The sequence below is a fragment of the Haemaphysalis longicornis genome, unplaced genomic scaffold, assembly GCF_048455015.1.
Source record: "Haemaphysalis longicornis isolate Haplotype H1 unplaced genomic scaffold, Haemaphysalis longicornis Haplotype H1 scaffold_2, whole genome shotgun sequence".
In the NCBI taxonomy this organism is placed as follows: Eukaryota; Metazoa; Arthropoda; class Arachnida; order Ixodida; family Ixodidae; genus Haemaphysalis; species Haemaphysalis longicornis.
In genome coordinates, this window is record NW_027526295.1 from 77,075,702 (window position 1) to 77,097,927 (window position 22,226).

Here is a 22,226-nt window from a genome sequence, read left to right on the forward strand (position 1 = left end):
ACGCCGAATGTGTCCCCGCATCCCGCACCGCAGGCATGTAGGGGCTCGGCCCGGCACCACACACAACACCACACCGTCTCTGTACTGGATGAGTTCCGGGAGAGAGTCCGGGACGACCCCCTCCCGCAGGGTCATTCTGACCGTGCGGGTTGTCGAGTCCGGCAGACTAAAACCGGCGACTCTCCATTCCTCCCTCTTCATCTCCTTCACCTCGCCGAACTCGCTAAGAATCCTCGCCAGTGGCTCGTCGGGGTCATCAAACGGCACCCAGTGCAATTTGACAGTCATGTCCTGCCTCGCTGGATCGATGACAGCACAATGCCGCCCCTTAACTCGTAAACTTCCGCTCATGACGAGCTTCTCCTTCGCCTCCTTCGTTCGTAACTTCACCAACCAAACGTGGCTCATTTGGAATGGCCCGATGCCACTCACCGCCTTGATGACTCCAAGCTCCTCCAGCGGTGAGCGGAAATCCTCGATCCTGTATGGCCGTCCTTCGAGGTCGCAGTGCAACACGACGCACGCCTTCATGCCTTCGTTGGAGGGAAGCGCGGGTAGGAGAAATCGGTACCCGGCCGGCGGGCCGCTCGGCGGCGAAACCGGTTCGGCGCCTCCGCTCGCCCGTACTCCTGCGGAGCTAGCCATCGCGCGACCGCTCCCTACGAGAACCGGTCGGCGAGTGTGAGCATGGTATGGCCGATGGCGAGAATCGAAGCCTTACGTGCCTTTTTATAACACATTACACCAACAACCAGCATCTCTACCATTTCACCTGTTGTTCGGCAGGACACACGGCCGCCGCAACACATCACTCCATATCCTAGGGATCCCGCGACGTCGCACGAAGCCCTCAAGTCGCCGAACATTGCTGCGCGCACTTGGGGAACACTTTTGGAAACGAATGTGGCCTTGAGTCGTTGTGGTCACGCTGGCTAGACGTTGGGGAATGCTTCCGTTTGTCGCACATTAGCCGCAGGTGCTCCGGAAGTGCGAAATGCCTGCTTTCACGACCTTCGAGGGGCAGATAGAAAGACGAGTCAGTCACAGGTAATCCGCCGCGCCCAACGAAGGGTGGAAAATCGGCTAACTCGCCCGCTGCGCTGCGGCGAAGCATCATCTAGTGGTCCTTCCGCGCCCCCGCCACCGCCAGGGGGCAAACGAAACTTGGTGGGGGAAAAAAAAAATAGAAACAACTCTTTGAACGCAAATTAATACGGAAAGTTTTAAAAAGCAAAAGAGGATGCCATCGGCACTCGGTGTTCCCAGGTGGTCTCCCTCCCAAGTACTGACCGAGCCCAATGCTGCTTAGCTTCGGTGATCGGACGAGAACCGGCGTATTCAGCATGGTATGGCCGATGGCGAGAATCGAAGCCTTACGTGCCTTTTTATAACACATTACACCAACAACCAGCATCTCTACCATTTCACCTGTTGTTCGGCAGGACACACGGCCGCCGCAACACATCACTCCATATCCTAGGGATCCCGCGACGTCGCACGAAGCCCTCAAGTCGCCGAACATTGCTGCGCGCACTTGGGGAACACTTTTGGAAACGAATGTGGCCTTGAGTCGTTGTGGTCACGCTGGCTAGACGTTGGGGAATGCTTCCGTTTGTCGCACATTAGCCGCAGGTGCTCCGGAAGTGCGAAATGCCTGCTTTCACGACCTTCGAGGGGCAGATAGAAAGACGAGTCAGTCACAGGTAATCCGCCGCGCCCAACGAAGGGTGGAAAATCGGCTAACTCGCCCGCTGCGCTGCGGCGAAGCATCATCTAGTGGTCCTTCCGCGCCCCCGCCACCGCCAGGGGGCAAACGAAACTTGGTGGGGGAAAAAAAAAATAGAAACAACTCTTTGAACGCAAATTAATACGGAAAGTTTTAAAAAGCAAAAGAGGATGCCATCGGCACTCGGTGTTCCCAGGTGGTCTCCCTCCCAAGTACTGACCGAGCCCAATGCTGCTTAGCTTCGGTGATCGGACGAGAACCGGCGTATTCAGCATGGTATGGCCGATGGCGAGAATCGAAGCCTTACGTGCCTTTTTATAACACATTACACCAACAACCAGCATCTCTACCATTTCACCTGTTGTTCGGCAGGACACACGGCCGCCGCAACACATCACTCCATATCCTAGGGATCCCGCGACGTCGCACGAAGCCCTCAAGTCGCCGAACATTGCTGCGCGCACTTGGGGAACACTTTTGGAAACGAATGTGGCCTTGAGTCGTTGTGGTCACGCTGGCTAGACGTTGGGGAATGCTTCCGTTTGTCGCACATTAGCCGCAGGTGCTCCGGAAGTGCGAAATGCCTGCTTTCACGACCTTCGAGGGGCAGATAGAAAGACGAGTCAGTCACAGGTAATCCGCCGCGCCCAACGAAGGGTGGAAAATCGGCTAACTCGCCCGCTGCGCTGCGGCGAAGCATCATCTAGTGGTCCTTCCGCGCCCCCGCCACCGCCAGGGGGCAAACGAAACTTGGTGGGGGAAAAAAAAAATAGAAACAACTCTTTGAACGCAAATTAATACGGAAAGTTTTAAAAAGCTAAAGAGGATGCCATCGGCACTCGGTGTTCCCAGGTGGTCTCCCTCCCAAGTACTGACCGAGCCCAATGCTGCTTAGCTTCGGTGATCGGACGAGAACCGGCGTATTCAGCATGGTATGGCCGATGGCGAGAATCGAAGCCTTACGTGCCTTTTTATAACACATTACACCAACAACCAGCATCTCTACCATTTCACCTGTTGTTCGGCAGGACACACGGCCGCCGCAACACATCACTCCATATCCTAGGGATCCCGCGACGTCGCACGAAGCCCTCAAGTCGCCGAACATTGCTGCGCGCACTTGGGGAACACTTTTGGAAACGAATGTGGCCTTGAGTCGTTGTGGTCACGCTGGCTAGACGTTGGGGAATGCTTCCGTTTGTCGCACATTAGCCGCAGGTGCTCCGGAAGTGCGAAATGCCTGCTTTCACGACCTTCGAGGGGCAGATAGAAAGACGAGTCAGTCACAGGTAATCCGCCGCGCCCAACGAAGGGTGGAAAATCGGCTAACTCGCCCGCTGCGCTGCGGCGAAGCATCATCTAGTGGTCCTTCCGCGCCCCCGCCACCGCCAGGGGGCAAACGAAACTTGGTGGGGGAAAAAAAAAATAGAAACAACTCTTTGAACGCAAATTAATACGGAAAGTTTTAAAAAGCAAAAGAGGATGCCATCGGCACTCGGTGTTCCCAGGTGGTCTCCCTCCCAAGTACTGACCGAGCCCAATGCTGCTTAGCTTCGGTGATCGGACGAGAACCGGCGTATTCAGCATGGTATGGCCGATGGCGAGAATCGAAGCCTTACGTGCCTTTTTATAACACATTACACCAACAACCAGCATCTCTACCATTTCACCTGTTGTTCGGCAGGACACACGGCCGCCGCAACACATCACTCCATATCCTAGGGATCCCGCGACGTCGCACGAAGCCCTCAAGTCGCCGAACATTGCTGCGCGCACTTGGGGAACACTTTTGGAAACGAATGTGGCCTTGAGTCGTTGTGGTCACGCTGGCTAGACGTTGGGGAATGCTTCCGTTTGTCGCACATTAGCCGCAGGTGCTCCGGAAGTGCGAAATGCCTGCTTTCACGACCTTCGAGGGGCAGATAGAAAGACGAGTCAGTCACAGGTAATCCGCCGCGCCCAACGAAGGGTGGAAAATCGGCTAACTCGCCCGCTGCACTGCGGCGAAGCATCATCTAGTGGTCCTTCCGCGCCCCCGCCACCGCCAGGGGGCAAACGAAACTTGGTGGGGGAAAAAAAAAATAGAAACAACTCTTTGAACGCAAATTAATACGGAAAGTTTTAAAAAGCAAAAGAGGATGCCATCGGCACTCGGTGTTCCCAGGTGGTCTCCCTCCAAAGTACTGACCGAGCCCAATGCTGCTTAGCTTCGGTGATCGGACGAGAACCGGCGTATTCAGCATGGTATGGCCGATGGCGAGAATCGAAGCCTTACGTGCCTTTTTATAACACATTACACCAACAACCAGCATCTCTACCATTTCACCTGTTGTTCGGCAGGACACACGGCCGCCGCAACACATCACTCCATATCCTAGGGATCCCGCGACGTCGCACGAAGCCCTCAAGTCGCCGAACATTGCTGCGCGCACTTGGGGAACACTTTTGGAAACGAATGTGGCCTTGAGTCGTTGTGGTCACGCTGGCTAGACGTTGGGGAATGCTTCCGTTTGTCGCACATTAGCCGCAGGTGCTCCGGAAGTGCGAAATGCCTGCTTTCACGACCTTCGAGGGGCAGATAGAAAGACGAGTCAGTCACAGGTAATCCGCCGCGCCCAACGAAGGGTGGAAAATCGGCTAACTCGCCCGCTGCGCTGCGGCGAAGCATCATCTAGTGGTCCTTCCGCGCCCCCGCCACCGCCAGGGGGCAAACGAAACTTGGTGGGGGAAAAAAAAAATAGAAACAACTCTTTGAACGCAAATTAATACGGAAAGTTTTAAAAAGCAAAAGAGGATGCCATCGGCACTCGGTGTTCCCAGGTGGTCTCCCTCCCAAGTACTGACCGAGCCCAATGCTGCTTAGCTTCGGTGATCGGACGAGAACCGGCGTATTCAGCATGGTATGGCCGATGGCGAGAATCGAAGCCTTACGTGCCTTTTTATAACACATTACACCAACAACCAGCATCTCTACCATTTCACCTGTTGTTCGGCAGGACACACGGCCGCCGCAACACATCACTCCATATCCTAGGGATCCCGCGACGTCGCACGAAGCCCTCAAGTCGCCGAACATTGCTGCGCGCACTTGGGGAACACTTTTGGAAACGAATGTGGCCTTGAGTCGTTGTGGTCACGCTGGCTAGACGTTGGGGAATGCTTCCGTTTGTCGCACATTAGCCGCAGGTGCTCCGGAAGTGCGAAATGCCTGCTTTCACGACCTTCGAGGGGCAGATAGAAAGACGAGTCAGTCACAGGTAATCCGCCGCGCCCAACGAAGGGTGGAAAATCGGCTAACTCGCCCGCTGCGCTGCGGCGAAGCATCATCTAGTGGTCCTTCCGCGCCCCCGCCACCGCCAGGGGGCAAACGAAACTTGGTGGGGGAAAAAAAAAATAGAAACAACTCTTTGAACGCAAATTAATACGGAAAGTTTTAAAAAGCAAAAGAGGATGCCATCGGCACTCGGTGTTCCCAGGTGGTCTCCCTCCCAAGTACTGACCGAGCCCAATGCTGCTTAGCTTCGGTGATCGGACGAGAACCGGCGTATTCAGCATGGTATGGCCGATGGCGAGAATCGAAGCCTTACGTGCCTTTTTATAACACATTACACCAACAACCAGCATCTCTACCATTTCACCTGTTGTTCGGCAGGACACACGGCCGCCGCAACACATCACTCCATATCCTAGGGATCCCGCGACGTCGCACGAAGCCCTCAAGTCGCCGAACATTGCTGCGCGCACTTGGGGAACACTTTTGGAAACGAATGTGGCCTTGAGTCGTTGTGGTCACGCTGGCTAGACGTTGGGGAATGCTTCCGTTTGTCGCACATTAGCCGCAGGTGCTCCGGAAGTGCGAAATGCCTGCTTTCACGACCTTCGAGGGGCAGATAGAAAGACGAGTCAGTCACAGGTAATCCGCCGCGCCCAACGAAGGGTGGAAAATCGGCTAACTCGCCCGCTGCGCTGCGGCGAAGCATCATCTAGTGGTCCTTCCGCGCCCCCGCCACCGCCAGGGGGCAAACGAAACTTGGTGGGGGAAAAAAAAAATAGAAACAACTCTTTGAACGCAAATTAATACGGAAAGTTTTAAAAAGCAAAAGAGGATGCCATCGGCACTCGGTGTTCCCAGGTGGTCTCCCTCCCAAGTACTGACCGAGCCCAATGCTGCTTAGCTTCGGTGATCGGACGAGAACCGGCGTATTCAGCATGGTATGGCCGATGGCGAGAATCGAAGCCTTACGTGCCTTTTTATAACACATTACACCAACAACCAGCATCTCTACCATTTCACCTGTTGTTCGGCAGGACACACGGCCGCCGCAACACATCACTCCATATCCTAGGGATCCCGCGACGTCGCACGAAGCCCTCAAGTCGCCGAACATTGCTGCGCGCACTTGGGGAACACTTTTGGAAACGAATGTGGCCTTGAGTCGTTGTGGTCACGCTGGCTAGACGTTGGGGAATGCTTCCGTTTGTCGCACATTAGCCGCAGGTGCTCCGGAAGTGCGAAATGCCTGCTTTCACGACCTTCGAGGGGCAGATAGAAAGACGAGTCAGTCACAGGTAATCCGCCGCGCCCAACGAAGGGTGGAAAATCGGCTAACTCGCCCGCTGCGCTGCGGCGAAGCATCATCTAGTGGTCCTTCCGCGCCCCCGCCACCGCCAGGGGGCAAACGAAACTTGGTGGGGGAAAAAAAAAATAGAAACAACTCTTTGAACGCAAATTAATACGGAAAGTTTTAAAAAGCAAAAGAGGATGCCATCGGCACTCGGTGTTCCCAGGTGGTCTCCCTCCCAAGTACTGACCGAGCCCAATGCTGCTTAGCTTCGGTGATCGGACGAGAACCGGCGTATTCAGCATGGTATGGCCGATGGCGAGAATCGAAGCCTTACGTGCCTTTTTATAACACATTACACCAACAACCAGCATCTCTACCATTTCACCTGTTGTTCGGCAGGACACACGGCCGCCGCAACACATCACTCCATATCCTAGGGATCCCGCGACGTCGCACGAAGCCCTCAAGTCGCCGAACATTGCTGCGCGCACTTGGGGAACACTTTTGGAAACGAATGTGGCCTTGAGTCGTTGTGGTCACGCTGGCTAGACGTTGGGGAATGCTTCCGTTTGTCGCACATTAGCCGCAGGTGCTCCGGAAGTGCGAAATGCCTGCTTTCACGACCTTCGAGGGGCAGATAGAAAGACGAGTCAGTCACAGGTAATCCGCCGCGCCCAACGAAGGGTGGAAAATCGGCTAACTCGCCCGCTGCGCTGCGGCGAAGCATCATCTAGTGGTCCTTCCGCGCCCCCGCCACCGCCAGGGGGCAAACGAAACTTGGTGGGGGAAAAAAAAAATAGAAACAACTCTTTGAACGCAAATTAATACGGAAAGTTTTAAAAAGCAAAAGAGGATGCCATCGGCACTCGGTGTTCCCAGGTGGTCTCCCTCCCAAGTACTGACCGAGCCCAATGCTGCTTAGCTTCGGTGATCGGACGAGAACCGGCGTATTCAGCATGGTATGGCCGATGGCGAGAATCGAAGCCTTACGTGCCTTTTTATAACACATTACACCAACAACCAGCATCTCTACCATTTCACCTGTTGTTCGGCAGGACACACGGCCGCCGCAACACATCACTCCATATCCTAGGGATCCCGCGACGTCGCACGAAGCCCTCAAGTCGCCGAACATTGCTGCGCGCACTTGGGGAACACTTTTGGAAACGAATGTGGCCTTGAGTCGTTGTGGTCACGCTGGCTAGACGTTGGGGAATGCTTCCGTTTGTCGCACATTAGCCGCAGGTGCTCCGGAAGTGCGAAATGCCTGCTTTCACGACCTTCGAGGGGCAGATAGAAAGACGAGTCAGTCACAGGTAATCCGCCGCGCCCAACGAAGGGTGGAAAATCGGCTAACTCGCCCGCTGCGCTGCGGCGAAGCATCATCTAGTGGTCCTTCCGCGCCCCCGCCACCGCCAGGGGGCAAACGAAACTTGGTGGGGGAAAAAAAAAATAGAAACAACTCTTTGAACGCAAATTAATACGGAAAGTTTTAAAAAGCAAAAGAGGATGCCATCGGCACTCGGTGTTCCCAGGTGGTCTCCCTCCCAAGTACTGACCGAGCCCAATGCTGCTTAGCTTCGGTGATCGGACGAGAACCGGCGTATTCAGCATGGTATGGCCGATGGCGAGAATCGAAGCCTTACGTGCCTTTTTATAACACATTACACCAACAACCAGCATCTCTACCATTTCACCTGTTGTTCGGCAGGACACACGGCCGCCGCAACACATCACTCCATATCCTAGGGATCCCGCGACGTCGCACGAAGCCCTCAAGTCGCCGAACATTGCTGCGCGCACTTGGGGAACACTTTTGGAAACGAATGTGGCCTTGAGTCGTTGTGGTCACGCTGGCTAGACGTTGGGGAATGCTTCCGTTTGTCGCACATTAGCCGCAGGTGCTCCGGAAGTGCGAAATGCCTGCTTTCACGACCTTCGAGGGGCAGATAGAAAGACGAGTCAGTCACAGGTAATCCGCCGCGCCCAACGAAGGGTGGAAAATCGGCTAACTCGCCCGCTGCGCTGCGGCGAAGCATCATCTAGTGGTCCTTCCGCGCCCCCGCCACCGCCAGGGGGCAAACGAAACTTGGTGGGGGAAAAAAAAATAGAAACAACTCTTTGAACGCAAATTAATACGGAAAGTTTTAAAAAGCAAAAGAGGATGCCATCGGCACTCGGTGTTCCCAGGTGGTCTCCCTCCCAAGTACTGACCGAGCCCAATGCTGCTTAGCTTCGGTGATCGGACGAGAACCGGCGTATTCAGCATGGTATGGCCGATGGCGAGAATCGAAGCCTTACGTGCCTTTTTATAACACATTACACCAACAACCAGCATCTCTACCATTTCACCTGTTGTTCGGCAGGACACACGGCCGCCGCAACACATCACTCCATATCCTAGGGATCCCGCGACGTCGCACGAAGCCCTCAAGTCGCCGAACATTGCTGCGCGCACTTGGGGAACACTTTTGGAAACGAATGTGGCCTTGAGTCGTTGTGGTCACGCTGGCTAGACGTTGGGGAATGCTTCCGTTTGTCGCACATTAGCCGCAGGTGCTCCGGAAGTGCGAAATGCCTGCTTTCACGACCTTCGAGGGGCAGATAGAAAGACGAGTCAGTCACAGGTAATCCGCCGCGCCCAACGAAGGGTGGAAAATCGGCTAACTCGCCCGCTGCGCTGCGGCGAAGCATCATCTAGTGGTCCTTCCGCGCCCCCGCCACCGCCAGGGGGCAAACGAAACTTGGTGGGGGAAAAAAAAAATAGAAACAACTCTTTGAACGCAAATTAATACGGAAAGTTTTAAAAAGCAAAAGAGGATGCCATCGGCACTCGGTGTTCCCAGGTGGTCTCCCTCCCAAGTACTGACCGAGCCCAATGCTGCTTAGCTTCGGTGATCGGACGAGAACCGGCGTATTCAGCATGGTATGGCCGATGGCGAGAATCGAAGCCTTACGTGCCTTTTTATAACACATTACACCAACAACCAGCATCTCTACCATTTCACCTGTTGTTCGGCAGGACACACGGCCGCCGCAACACATCACTCCATATCCTAGGGATCCCGCGACGTCGCACGAAGCCCTCAAGTCGCCGAACATTGCTGCGCGCACTTGGGGAACACTTTTGGAAACGAATGTGGCCTTGAGTCGTTGTGGTCACGCTGGCTAGACGTTGGGGAATGCTTCCGTTTGTCGCACATTAGCCGCAGGTGCTCCGGAAGTGCGAAATGCCTGCTTTCACGACCTTCGAGGGGCAGATAGAAAGACGAGTCAGTCACAGGTAATCCGCCGCGCCCAACGAAGGGTGGAAAATCGGCTAACTCGCCCGCTGCGCTGCGGCGAAGCATCATCTAGTGGTCCTTCCGCGCCCCCGCCACCGCCAGGGGGCAAACGAAACTTGGTGGGGGAAAAAAAAAATAGAAACAACTCTTTGAACGCAAATTAATACGGAAAGTTTTAAAAAGCAAAAGAGGATGCCATCGGCACTCGGTGTTCCCAGGTGGTCTCCCTCCCAAGTACTGACCGAGCCCAATGCTGCTTAGCTTCGGTGATCGGACGAGAACCGGCGTATTCAGCATGGTATGGCCGATGGCGAGAATCGAAGCCTTACGTGCCTTTTTATAACACATTACACCAACAACCAGCATCTCTACCATTTCACCTGTTGTTCGGCAGGACACACGGCCGCCGCAACACATCACTCCATATCCTAGGGATCCCGCGACGTCGCACGAAGCCCTCAAGTCGCCGAACATTGCTGCGCGCACTTGGGGAACACTTTTGGAAACGAATGTGGCCTTGAGTCGTTGTGGTCACGCTGGCTAGACGTTGGGGAATGCTTCCGTTTGTCGCACATTAGCCGCAGGTGCTCCGGAAGTGCGAAATGCCTGCTTTCACGACCTTCGAGGGGCAGATAGAAAGACGAGTCAGTCACAGGTAATCCGCCGCGCCCAACGAAGGGTGGAAAATCGGCTAACTCGCCCGCTGCGCTGCGGCGAAGCATCATCTAGTGGTCCTTCCGCGCCCCCGCCACCGCCAGGGGGCAAACGAAACTTGGTGGGGGAAAAAAAAAATAGAAACAACTCTTTGAACGCAAATTAATACGGAAAGTTTTAAAAAGCAAAAGAGGATGCCATCGGCACTCGGTGTTCCCAGGTGGTCTCCCTCCCAAGTACTGACCGAGCCCAATGCTGCTTAGCTTCGGTGATCGGACGAGAACCGGCGTATTCAGCATGGTTTTTTTTTTTTTTTTTTTTTCCGTGGTAACAATAACTTTATTTACAAATATATACAGAACAGTATGCAGTGATTACAGTGGTTTCCGAGCGCATCAGAACATGGCTCCACTTAAACATAAAAATGAGGCGATCGGCTATCATGCGAGGAGAGGGTCAGGATGCTTTGCCAAGTAACTGTAAGCCAATCGGGGAGTATTGTCCGCGAAGTCACAGAGCGTTTGTGAAACTTAAGCAAGAGAGGTTGCCAACAGGGCTACTGTGTCATTGCACAAAGTTTGAAGTGAACGGGATAGAGGGAAGGGAGAAATCAGAGGTCTTGGGTAAAGCCATTTCTTGGTATAACTGGACACCAGCGTTACCCGGGGCTAGCCCTCAAATTGCGTCCCATCTCCTCTGCTGTTGTGACTTGAAATCCATGAGTGCTCGCGTTCCCCGTTCCAGTGCGTCGCGTAGCTCGGAGTCTGCCTCATCCCCGTCGAGGGCGGCAATTGCCCATTGTGCCTTTTGGACGAAGTGTCGCCACGCCGGTCGGGGGCGCTCAGTACATTCGACGGCGTCGACTCTCGCCCTCCATAGCGAGTGGAGCCCTATTACGTGGACACAGTCGCGAAGGAGCGGGCGTTCCGAGGCCGCGTCTAGGAACTTCAGATTTGTCCAAGTGATTCTCCAGCGCGTGTTGAAGGAGCACTGCAGCTCATCCCAGAAGTAGAACGCCGTGTTACAGTCCATGAATACGTGCTCGGCAGTTTCCCTCCCTCCGCACAGCAGACAGTTGGCCCCTCCTGGCAAAAAAAAACCGCGTTCCTCCTGTCTTGCCTTTGTAGGCAGTATACACGTGTGAAAGCGGAAGAAAAAGTCCTTCGAGCCAGTCGGGATAGGGAGCTTCCGTACTCGCCGCAGGACGTCACTTTTCGGCCGACCAAGGGGTGGCAGGCGGTACATGGGCGGTGGGAGGGTCTGCTCTACGAGGTCCCAATACAGCTTCCTTGGTTTCACTGAGCAGAGGTATTCCCACGAGAAGCGCTCCTGTAAGAGGGCCACCGCCCCCGCCACTTCTCTGTAAAAACCTGTTGCACGGGCACCACCTAGGAGCGCCGCTGTTGTTGCGAGCCAAGGGGCGAGGTGCAACGCGCCTACATTTTGCACTGCCGCCTGGAGGAAGCCATCTCGGTGATCTCGGAAGTACAAAAATCGTTGCACGGTTAGTTTAAGCTCTAAATTAACGAGCCCTAGCCCCCCGGCTTCAGCGCTCCAGAAAACGTTGGTGCGGCGCATGGGCTCATACGTGGATCGCCAGACGAAAACAGCGAACAACCGATGTAACTTGGCCACTGAGCCTGCGTCAATGGTCGAGACTCGGGCCGCGTACAAGATGGCTGGGTATACCACGGCGTTGCAGACATGTGCCCTAGAGAAAAGGGCAATATGTCGCGCTCTCCAGGGTTCCAAGTTCCTTCCAGCAGCTGCCAGTTTCGTCTGCCACCTGGGGGCGGTGGCTGTGCGGTTTTCTAGGTTTACCCCGAGGTAGCGGGTGATGCCCTCCCTCCATCGAACTCCGTAGAGTTGTTGTGGTTTGGTGGGCCATTCCCCTAGCCATGCGCCCTCTGATTTCAAAAGATTGAGTTGGGCCCCCGAGAATCGACAAAATGCCTCAGCCAGTGCGACGACCTCCCCTGCCTGCTCTCTCGAGGAGCACACAAACGCAACATCGTCCGCATAGGCCAACACCTTGAGCTCTTCGTCGCCGAGAACCAAACCTTTGGTTGACTTGGACGCTATTGCCATCCTGCAAAGTGGTTCAATATACAATGCGAAAAGGATCGGGGACATAGGGCAGCCCTGCCTGACTGACCTTCCGATGTCGATGGGCGCCCCCACCTCCCCGTTTATGATGATGCTGGTGGTGATGGCGGTGTAGCAAATTTTTATCCACTCGACCATTGTATCCCCTACCCCACATTGACCGAGGAGCGTGAACAGGAAGGCGTGGTCAACCTGGTCGAAGGCCTTTTTAAGGTCGAGTTGTAGGACAGCTAAGGGGTGAATGCCTGATTCCGCCACCTCACAGATGGTCCGCATGCGGTGCAGGTTGGTGTTGATGGAGCGTCCCTTAAACCCGCACGTCTGGTGAGGACCCACAACACTACTGAGGGCTGTCTCGAGGCGTTGGGCCAGGATGCGGGCTAGGATTTTATAGTCGGTGGAAAGAAGACTGATAGGCCTGAAGTCTTCCACGTTGGGTGTTGTGTTATGGGAGGTTTTTTTGGGAATGAGTACTAAGTTACTGCTCCGCATGGAGGGTGGTAGCAGTTTTGTGCTTTTGATGTTTTCAAAGACCGCCGCCAATACCGGGCTGATCTCTTCACGAAACACCTGATAGAATTCCGAGATTATGCCGTCAGGCCCCGGTGACTTATTCTTTGAGAGTTTCTTGATCGCGCGCTTGACCTCTTCTACCGATATGGGTTCGTTTATTGTGGCCTTTACGTCCTCTGCAACCGTTGGCAGCGCGCCTGTGACTTCCGGTGGAGGAGCCTCAAGATGAGCGTGCGGGGAAAACAGCCTTGCGTAGTATTCACTGAAGGCCGTCTCCACCTCCTCGCTCCCACTAGCAAGACCACCGGCATGGTTCACCTCGGGAATCCTTTTAGTGGCGGTCTTTGCTCGTTCGAAGGCGCCGAAAAGCTTCGATGGCTGTGCCTCGGACTCCACTCGTTGCTCCCTGCTCCGCACAAGAGCCCCCCAATACCGTTTTTCGAGCTCAGCGCGGATGTCGTTTTTCACGTTACGGATGTCTTCAGAGAATTCCCCCGGCCTCTCCTCGTCCGCCTCCACGAGGGAGCGCAGGCACTCCACCAGTCGATTTACTTTCGCCCTTCTGTCTCTCGCCTCTTGTCGCCCGATTGTGATTGCTGCATCTTTGACATGCTGTTTGAAGCGCTCCCACGCAGCTCCATCAATGGGCGCAGTGCTCATTGCTTCAATTTCACCTCTTACGCGATCGACGAAGGACGCGTGTTCGAGGACCGTGGAGTTCATCAGCCAACGGCTGCCGGCTTTTTTTCTGATTTCACGCTCAGCTCGGATGGTACATGTCACCAAGCCGTGGTCCGAGAACGCGACAGGAGTGACGGCGTAATCGATCACTAATGGCAACGCGTCCCCCGTCAAGTAAATCCGGTCGAGGCGGGCCTGTGACGTGCCTCGCCATCTAGTGAAGCGGGTGGTTGACCACCCACGCTGAAGGGCCACGTCAGCCAGGTCGCCCTCTCGAAGGACCGCTTTCAAAATCCGCGCTGACGCGTCCACTACACCCTTAGCACCTGCTCTGTCGCTGGCGTTTACAACGCAGTTAAAGTCGCCCGCTAGGACAACACGGCCCGGGACCACTAGGATGTCCCGAATAGAAGAGAAGAAGTCGGTCCGCGCCTGCGTATCATTAGGCGCATAGACGCACACAAAGCGTGTAAGCTCCCCTCCCACCAGGACGTCGACGGAACAAAAGCGTCCGTCCTTCGCCAGCTCGCAGTCGATTACTGTTAAGAATTCGTGTTTCCGGATTAGAATTGCGGTACCACCCGCTCGGGTGGGTGTGAGGGTGTAAAAACACCAGAACTGGTGGCCGAAAAATCGTACAAAATTTTGAGCGTCCTCTCGAGAGGCAATTTTGGTTTCCTGTAAAAAGGCCACATCTATTTTTTTTTCATTCAGGAGGTCAACTAGCCAATGTTTCCTTTTCTGTGAGGTTAGACTTACCACATTTAAAGTGGCAAGCGTGACTGCGTTCTGGTGTGATGCCATGGTGTGAAAAGCGCTTACCGGTCAGGGCGTCAAGTCCGTCCGTTAGTCGAGCTTCCCCCAGCGGTCGTTGACCCGGTATCTCCATGGCTCGGTTTGTTGGTGACTGCACCGCCGTGTTTCCCGCGTGCCTTCCGCCGAGTCTCAACTCCCGTGATGTTATCGGGTTTGCGCGATGCTGCGGCGGCCTTCGTCGGGAGCTCGTCGTCCGCGTCGTCACAGCTGGTCCCTCCTGGCTGGTCGCTCAGGAGGGCCGCCTCCTCTCCCTCAACGTCGGCGGGTTTCGCCTCCTCACTCCGCTGCTCGTCGTCCGCCGCGGGCTTGGCGTTGGTCAGGGAAGCTTCGCCACCCCGCTCCGAGACCGTTTCCTTGAGTTCACGGGGCGCGCCGCTATGGCCGATGGCGAGAATCGAAGCCTTACGTGCCTTTTTATAACACATTACACCAACAACCAGCATCTCTACCATTTCACCTGTTGTTCGGCAGGACACACGGCCGCCGCAACACATCACTCCATATCCTAGGGATCCCGCGACGTCGCACGAAGCCCTCAAGTCGCCGAACATTGCTGCGCGCACTTGGGGAACACTTTTGGAAACGAATGTGGCCTTGAGTCGTTGTGGTCACGCTGGCTAGACGTTGGGGAATGCTTCCGTTTGTCGCACATTAGCCGCAGGTGCTCCGGAAGTGCGAAATGCCTGCTTTCACGACCTTCGAGGGGCAGATAGAAAGACGAGTCAGTCACAGGTAATCCGCCGCGCCCAACGAAGGGTGGAAAATCGGCTAACTCGCCCGCTGCGCTGCGGCGAAGCATCATCTAGTGGTCCTTCCGCGCCCCCGCCACCGCCAGGGGGCAAACGAAACTTGGTGGGGGAAAAAAAAATAGAAACAACTCTTTGAACGCAAATTAATACGGAAAGTTTTAAAAAGCAAAAGAGGATGCCATCGGCACTCGGTGTTCCCAGGTGGTCTCCCTCCCAAGTACTGACCGAGCCCAATGCTGCTTAGCTTCGGTGATCGGACGAGAACCGGCGTATTCAGCATGGTATGGCCGATGGCGAGAATCGAAGCCTTACGTGCCTTTTTATAACACATTACACCAACAACCAGCATCTCTACCATTTCACCTGTTGTTCGGCAGGACACACGGCCGCCGCAACACATCACTCCATATCCTAGGGATCCCGCGACGTCGCACGAAGCCCTCAAGTCGCCGAACATTGCTGCGCGCACTTGGGGAACACTTTTGGAAACGAATGTGGCCTTGAGTCGTTGTGGTCACGCTGGCTAGACGTTGGGGAATGCTTCCGTTTGTCGCACATTAGCCGCAGGTGCTCCGGAAGTGCGAAATGCCTGCTTTCACGACCTTCGAGGGGCAGATAGAAAGACGAGTCAGTCACAGGTAATCCGCCGCGCCCAACGAAGGGTGGAAAATCGGCTAACTCGCCCGCTGCGCTGCGGCGAAGCATCATCTAGTGGTCCTTCCGCGCCCCCGCCACCGCCAGGGGGCAAACGAAACTTGGTGGGGGAAAAAAAAAATAGAAACAACTCTTTGAACGCAAATTAATACGGAAAGTTTTAAAAAGCAAAAGAGGATGCCATCGGCACTCGGTGTTCCCAGGTGGTCTCCCTCCCAAGTACTGACCGAGCCCAATGCTGCTTAGCTTCGGTGATCGGACGAGAACCGGCGTATTCAGCATGGTATGGCCGATGGCGAGAATCGAAGCCTTACGTGCCTTTTTATAACACATTACACCAACAACCAGCATCTCTACCATTTCACCTGTTGTTCGGCAGGACACACGGCCGCCGCAACACATCACTCCATATCCTAGGGATCCCGCGACGTCGCACGAAGCCCTCAAGTCGCCGAACATTGCTGCGCGCACTTGGGGAACACTTTTGGAAACGAATGTGGCCTTGAGTCGTTGTGGTCACGCTGGCTAGACGTTGGGGAATGCTTCCGTTTGTCGCACATTAGCCGCAGGTGCTCCGGAAGTGCGAAATGCCTGCTTTCACGACCTTCGAGGGGCAGATAGAAAGACGAGTCAGTCACAGGTAATCCGCCGCGCCCAACGAAGGGTGGAAAATCGGCTAACTCGCCCGCTGCGCTGCGGCGAAGCATCATCTAGTGGTCCTTCCGCGCCCCCGCCACCGCCAGGGGGCAAACGAAACTTGGTGGGGGAAAAAAAAAATAGAAACAACTCTTTGAACGCAAATTAATACGGAAAGTTTTAAAAAGCAAAAGAGGATGCCATCGGCACTCGGTGTTCCCAGGTGGTCTCCCTCCCAAGTACTGACCGAGCCCAATGCTGCTTAGCTTCGGTGATCGGACGAGAACCGGCGTATTCAGCATGGTATGGCCGATGGCGAGAATCGAAGCCTTACGTGCCTTTTTATAACACATTACACCAACAACCAGCATCTCTACCATTTCACCTGTTGTTCGGCAGGACACACGGCCGCCGCAACACATCACTCCATATCCTAGGGATCCCGCGACGTCGCACGAAGCCCTCAAGTCGCCGAACATTGCTGCGCGCACTTGGGGAACACTTTTGGAAACGAATGTGGCCTTGAGTCGTTGTGGTCACGCTGGCTAGACGTTGGGGAATGCTTCCGTTTGTCGCACATTAGCCGCAGGTGCTCCGGAAGTGCGAAATGCCTGCTTTCACGACCTTCGAGGGGCAGATAGAAAGACGAGTCAGTCACAGGTAATCCGCCGCGCCCAACGAAGGGTGGAAAATCGGCTAACTCGCCCGCTGCGCTGCGGCGAAGCATCATCTAGTGGTCCTTCCGCGCCCCCGCCACCGCCAGGGGGCAAACGAAAGTTCGCTGTAGCTATTCGGCTGGCGTACCCATCGAGGTGTAGTACGCATTTTAGACTGGGAGAAAGCATGGGGTAAAATTTGCGGGTACTCCTGCCGAAATGCTACCATGGCGTTGGGTCCCAGGACGCAACTCTGGCGTGTCAATCCGGCGCTTTTCCAATCGGGATTAAGATTGCCGTTGACGACTGATCTTTCGGACATCTAATTTTTCGGAAATGTTAATTATTCCGACTTTTTCAAGCTACAAGGGTATTGTGCTTTTGGCCGGCCCATTTGTTTTTCCGGTATGCCTGATTTTCCGGAAATTTGCGCGGTCCGAATATTCGGCTGTCGTTCGTAAAGGTTTTTCGTCGGTATGTTGAATGTAGTATGTCATGTAGGGACAATATTGTTTTTGAACCGCACTGGCTGCACGAAAATTCCGCTTGGCTTAGCGCCATGGAGGAAAGAAAAGCTTAGGAGAGGCCCTGACGTCACACCCAGCGCAGCCGGAAACGCCATTTCTGTAAGTCGAATGGCGGACCATTGGCCCTCCATGCCATTGGCGGACTCTTTTTGCCTCTCTCTCTCTCGGTGCACCTTCTCCGCCTCCTCCGTCCTGTATCGCCTCTCTTGTCGTCTGCATCTGCCAGCGCCGAGCCGGCGGAAATCAGCTGATAGGCAGGTAGAAGGCCGTTTTGCAGCGCGTGACCGTGAACCTAAACGCGCGGTTACACTGTTACACGTCTTCAGTGTGGCCGCAGCAGGTTTGCGAAGCGGCTCGCTCTAACAATGCCGCAATGCTCGGTGCCAGGCTGCAAGTCGCGATCGGTACCCAAGGAATTGGGCGTCACTTTCCACCGGTTAGTGCATCATTCCGCTGACAAGTATTGCTGTACATTGGTGTGCATTCATCCTTTGTTTGCAATCGCCGCCGTTTATAGGTGCCCAAGCGATGGAGAACGCCGCAAACAGTGGGCGAGCGCCATGCGGCTACCGGACTGGAAAGTGCCCAAGTTTGCGTTGCAGTTTCACTGGCAATCCCAGAGATGACTAGTCAATTAAACGGCCGTTCTATATATATAGGTAAGCAGTACTTCATGCAGATTTCACGCTAAAAAATTGTGGAATGTTTTTACCGTTGTTCGCGTGCCTTCGATTGAATTTTTTGCGAAGGAGGAGGAGGAGCAGGAGGAGGAGGCAAAACATTTTATTGAGTAAAAAAAAAAATGAGAGGGTGGGTGGCGTCAATAAACTTTTTTTCGCCAAGTTTCAACTTGTCTCTGTGACAATAAATTCAAGGTGATATCAGTTGAAAACGTTCATACACTAACCTCGCAGTATGAAGCGTTGAAAATCGAAATCCAGAGCGAGACCACAAAAAGATCCAGATTCCAGATCCAGCACTCTTCCAGTCAACAGACGGACACCTACTAAGGTAATAGGACGATGGAATTATATCAACTGGGAATCTACCTTGTAACAGTTGCAAAAGCACTGCCGCGCATTGCCGGCCTAGCAAACTATATATTGCGGCGGCGATAACCAAAAAATTGAGTTGCGAATCGTTCGGTTGCAAGTCGCCTACGTACTGCACACCGTGTATCACTTCCCGAAAATCTACCAGACGGGTGTCCGCGCGTACGACGGGACGGCGCGTTCACGATATCTGCACTTCAATAGGCGCGTCGTGATCGCGACCGGAGCAATAGCTTGACGCGGTACAAGGAGCACTTGCAAGTAGAAATTAAATGACATATTCCCATCGGCACAGCTGTCGCAACTCGCAGCATCCTTTTCGAGTTCCGCAAGACCACAGCGCAGCAAAGCGAAGCAGCAATCTTCGCAATCGGACGACAAGGCAGGCGCTGCCTTTCCTCCATGACTGGCGAACGGCGGGCGGGCTGTTGCTAGGACGCCGTTGCTAACGCTACTTACAATGGCCGCCAAAAACACGTGACTTCCTCCACACTTTTGCCAATGCGCGGGGATAGCTGGGGGCCTCTCCTAAGCTTTTTTTTCCTCCATGCTTAGCGCGGACGCGGCTTCTGCCAGTTGGCTCCAGGGTTGCCACTGGTGGCGACTTTTCGCCAAATTGGCGACTGTGAGAGGCCCGTGGCGACCGAAAATCACAAATGGCGACATGGCGATTTTATGGCGAATTTCGGCTTGGGACTCTCGCTCCCCCACTTCTTTCTCCGTCCGTCCCGACGGCTCTGCCCAACGCTACCTAGAGGAAATTGTTTCCAGTCTAGGTGGCGTTGATCTGCCTAGTCGGTGTTGCTTTGACACGGCCGCAATACCTCTGCGCGCGATGCGGTCATGCGGTATTCGAAAATTTCAGTCGTCTCTGTTCAGTGTCTTATTTCGCCCGAGGCGTGGGCATGTCGAGGCGGCGGCGTGGGGGTTGGCATCGGGGGTCAGAAAGCGGGATCGTAATGTCGATCGTAATTCTGGACTTCCGAAGAAAGTCGCGGCCCAAAATCACGGGGAGACTCTGGCTTGGCAGGCGGATAAAACGACATCGACTCCTCCGCCCGCACCATCGAACTGTCAACGTTGCGGCGCCGCCGGCACGCGCAACACCGCTGGCAAGGCTGAACGCAGCTCGGCACTCCCTGAGGCGAACGGAACGCTGTTGCAAGACGTACAACATTTCGTCTCCGAACAAAGCGCTAGCTCTTGTGTCCAATAAAGCCGGGATTCTCGGCCCGCAATGACGACACTGATGAACGGAGCAGGCCCTCCGACGGGGTAACCCGGGCGGCCTAGGGAGGGGCCAGAATTACTTCGGCCGAACGGGCTTTCCCGCTCGGCCGGCACCTGCGTTTCCCAACTGCGCCGGCGGCTGGGAGCAGTTGCGCTTCATGTGGCCCTCTTTTCTGCAACGAAAACAGCGCAGCCCACCACGGGTTTTCCCGCGATTGGCATCCCTTGGAGTGTCTCCGCCTGCCGCCGGACCTGGGAGTTCAGAGCGGTTGTTGCAGGCTTTTTCCTGGCATTGGCCGTGTGGCGTCCGTAAGTGTATGGGTCCAAAGCTCGTTCGCTAATTTCCAACAGACCTTTGTCTTCCGCTCCGACTGCGTGGGCGGCGTCCGGCGGGTGGCGAGAAAAAGAGGAAGCTCCCTTCCACGCGCAGCGGGGCTCAAGAGCCTCGCTTGCCGGAGGAAGAGGGCGATACGCTAGGGAAGCGAGTATGTGGCCCTGTATCCACGTCGTCTCAGCGGCTCGCTCCTCCAGGTCGCGGAACCGAGCGCCGCGCAGGTACGCCGCAAAAGTGGGTTGCGCCTGCCTGATAACCCTCTCGACGTGTTCATCGTTCAGGGCTGTCGGTTCGGCGATTCTCCATACTCCGCACAAACACTAGGAGGGATTCCTAGGGAGCTTGTGTGCGCAGCTCCAGTTCACGCCGCGTCCTCCGATGGCATTCCACTGGAAGAAATTAGCGACGGATTGCCGCCTTGAGTTCATGACCGGCAAGCTGGTACCACTGCGCTGCTCGCTTCGTAAGCACGACTGGCACGACACGAGCGAGCATATCGCTGTCGCTGAGTCCCATATAGTGAAGTCGGTCACGCTGGTATTTCCAGCCTCACCAGTGGCCTTGACAGCTTCGGTGCCTCCAGGGAAACCTTTAGAGCGCCTGAAAGGGACTCGATGAAGCTACTGGCTTGCTGCAACAACGAGGTTGCATCTCGGGGAGCATCTCCGTTAAGCGGGATTCACACGACGGAGAACCCCTCTCTTTTTGGCCCGCGGGAGCCGCTCACGTGACCGGTTTTAGGCTCCGCCCCTCGGTGGGGATCGCCCGCGGATGCTCCGGGAAAGAAAATGCCACCGCATGTTTTCGCTCGGCGGCGGCGGCCCTCCGTAGGGAATGAAACCAGTTTTTTGGCACACAGGGCGAGGCTCGCGCGGAGGAAGCGAACCTCGCCCTCGCTTCCTCCGCGCTGTCGTCTGCTAGTCACTGCGGGCAGCTCCGCACGTGTGGATGCGCCACCAAGACGGCAAATCCGGTCACGTGGTGTTGACGTCACATATCCCTCCGCCTCCGTGAGAGGGTTTCTCCGTCGTGTGAATCCCGCTTTAGGAACGACTGCGTGCGCGGCGAGGGGTCCGCGGCTGGGCGAGAAAATTCTCGCTGGTCGTTCGGTGGCTCGGCGGCCGGATTGTCCGGAGATTTCGTGCGCCCAGCCCGCTGGTGTTGGCGAGTGGCGCTTACCGAGCCTCCGCTGCCCCCGCGTAGGCTACGACAGCGTACATGGTCTACTGCCGCGTTGCTCCCGAAAACGGGTGGCCTGTGCGACAAGAAAGCCTCTCTAGTGCGACCCAGGCCTTCAGCGGCGACGTAGCCGGCGTGAAACGGCGCGGGGCCACCGCGCGCCCCGATAGTGGCGAGTACGGAGCGCACAAGAGTACGGAGAGCTTCCGCTCGAGCCTCGAAGAGCAGCGCGCTCCCCAAACTGTGGTTGTGCTGGTTGTGCCACAGTCTCACAGAACAGGGAGGATCGCTGCACCGCGGCCGCGGCCGCCTGCGCGCAAACCGCCGCCAAAGTAGGCTTTTCCCGCCAAAGTGATGATGATGATGGTGATCAAAGGCCTCCCCTTTGAATCGACGTAACGGCATGCGCCATTTAGCCTATCTTAGTAACTTAAATTTAGTTAACCCTCAACTGAGATTTCTTTTTAATTCTGCCCTGCCGCTACCCCTGCTTGGGATGACACTTTATCGACTTCTCTGCTTTTTTTCCACCAATACTACAGCCGCTGCTTACTCCAGACTCCAGAGTGGGCTTTTTCTGCGGCGCCGGCTAACGGCTAGTCGAAGAACCAGGCATTATGAAGCGTACCATACGACTGGCATTGAAAAACATCAATACAATATAAGTGTTTTGAACGTTGCTGATTTTTATGGGGTTATACAAAATTGGGAGCTTTTATTTTTAGGCGTTGCCGTAGATATTTAGTGTGGCGACACTGTTGGCGAATTCTAAAGCAAAAATGGCGACATTCGGCGACTTTTTGCTGGCCATCTGGCGATATTGACCCAAAACTCAGTGGCAACCCTGGTTGGCTCCGATGTATG

General features: G+C 55.2%; 17 non-coding genes and 1 pseudogene across 17 annotated transcripts; all 18 read right to left on the bottom strand.

Annotated features, from left to right (window-relative positions):
* Positions 1 to 1,241: 1,241 nt before the first annotated feature.
* Positions 1,242 to 1,360, bottom strand: LOC144171049 (5S ribosomal RNA). The gene has a single exon (XR_013322781.1). It is a non-coding gene; the product is annotated as a 5S ribosomal RNA (ribosomal RNA).
* A 537-nt stretch (positions 1,361 to 1,897) lies between these two features.
* Positions 1,898 to 2,016, bottom strand: LOC144171050 (5S ribosomal RNA). The gene has a single exon (XR_013322782.1). It is a non-coding gene; the product is annotated as a 5S ribosomal RNA (ribosomal RNA).
* A 537-nt stretch (positions 2,017 to 2,553) lies between these two features.
* On the bottom strand, positions 2,554 to 2,672 carry LOC144171051 (5S ribosomal RNA). Its single transcript, XR_013322783.1, has one exon. It is a non-coding gene; the product is annotated as a 5S ribosomal RNA (ribosomal RNA).
* A 537-nt stretch (positions 2,673 to 3,209) lies between these two features.
* On the bottom strand, positions 3,210 to 3,328 carry LOC144171052 (5S ribosomal RNA). The gene has a single exon (XR_013322784.1). It is a non-coding gene; the product is annotated as a 5S ribosomal RNA (ribosomal RNA).
* Positions 3,329 to 3,865: 537 nt separating this feature from the next.
* On the bottom strand, positions 3,866 to 3,984 carry LOC144171074 (5S ribosomal RNA). Its single transcript, XR_013322806.1, has one exon. It is a non-coding gene; the product is annotated as a 5S ribosomal RNA (ribosomal RNA).
* A 537-nt stretch (positions 3,985 to 4,521) lies between these two features.
* Positions 4,522 to 4,640, bottom strand: LOC144171053 (5S ribosomal RNA). The gene has a single exon (XR_013322785.1). It is a non-coding gene; the product is annotated as a 5S ribosomal RNA (ribosomal RNA).
* Positions 4,641 to 5,177: 537 nt separating this feature from the next.
* LOC144171054 (5S ribosomal RNA) lies at positions 5,178 to 5,296 on the bottom strand. Its single transcript, XR_013322786.1, has one exon. It is a non-coding gene; the product is annotated as a 5S ribosomal RNA (ribosomal RNA).
* Positions 5,297 to 5,833: 537 nt separating this feature from the next.
* On the bottom strand, positions 5,834 to 5,952 carry LOC144171055 (5S ribosomal RNA). Its single transcript, XR_013322787.1, has one exon. It is a non-coding gene; the product is annotated as a 5S ribosomal RNA (ribosomal RNA).
* Positions 5,953 to 6,489: 537 nt separating this feature from the next.
* Positions 6,490 to 6,608, bottom strand: LOC144171057 (5S ribosomal RNA). Its single transcript, XR_013322789.1, has one exon. It is a non-coding gene; the product is annotated as a 5S ribosomal RNA (ribosomal RNA).
* Positions 6,609 to 7,145: 537 nt separating this feature from the next.
* On the bottom strand, positions 7,146 to 7,264 carry LOC144171058 (5S ribosomal RNA). The gene has a single exon (XR_013322790.1). It is a non-coding gene; the product is annotated as a 5S ribosomal RNA (ribosomal RNA).
* Positions 7,265 to 7,801: 537 nt separating this feature from the next.
* LOC144171059 (5S ribosomal RNA) lies at positions 7,802 to 7,920 on the bottom strand. The gene has a single exon (XR_013322791.1). It is a non-coding gene; the product is annotated as a 5S ribosomal RNA (ribosomal RNA).
* Positions 7,921 to 8,456: 536 nt separating this feature from the next.
* On the bottom strand, positions 8,457 to 8,575 carry LOC144171060 (5S ribosomal RNA). Its single transcript, XR_013322792.1, has one exon. It is a non-coding gene; the product is annotated as a 5S ribosomal RNA (ribosomal RNA).
* Positions 8,576 to 9,112: 537 nt separating this feature from the next.
* Positions 9,113 to 9,231, bottom strand: LOC144171061 (5S ribosomal RNA). Its single transcript, XR_013322793.1, has one exon. It is a non-coding gene; the product is annotated as a 5S ribosomal RNA (ribosomal RNA).
* Positions 9,232 to 9,768: 537 nt separating this feature from the next.
* LOC144171062 (5S ribosomal RNA) lies at positions 9,769 to 9,887 on the bottom strand. The gene has a single exon (XR_013322794.1). It is a non-coding gene; the product is annotated as a 5S ribosomal RNA (ribosomal RNA).
* A 547-nt stretch (positions 9,888 to 10,434) lies between these two features.
* On the bottom strand, positions 10,435 to 10,533 carry LOC144171209 (5S ribosomal RNA; annotated as a pseudogene).
* Positions 10,534 to 15,270: 4,737 nt separating this feature from the next.
* Positions 15,271 to 15,389, bottom strand: LOC144171063 (5S ribosomal RNA). The gene has a single exon (XR_013322795.1). It is a non-coding gene; the product is annotated as a 5S ribosomal RNA (ribosomal RNA).
* Positions 15,390 to 15,926: 537 nt separating this feature from the next.
* On the bottom strand, positions 15,927 to 16,045 carry LOC144171064 (5S ribosomal RNA). Its single transcript, XR_013322796.1, has one exon. It is a non-coding gene; the product is annotated as a 5S ribosomal RNA (ribosomal RNA).
* A 537-nt stretch (positions 16,046 to 16,582) lies between these two features.
* Positions 16,583 to 16,701, bottom strand: LOC144171065 (5S ribosomal RNA). Its single transcript, XR_013322797.1, has one exon. It is a non-coding gene; the product is annotated as a 5S ribosomal RNA (ribosomal RNA).
* Positions 16,702 to 22,226: the final 5,525 nt, after the last annotated feature.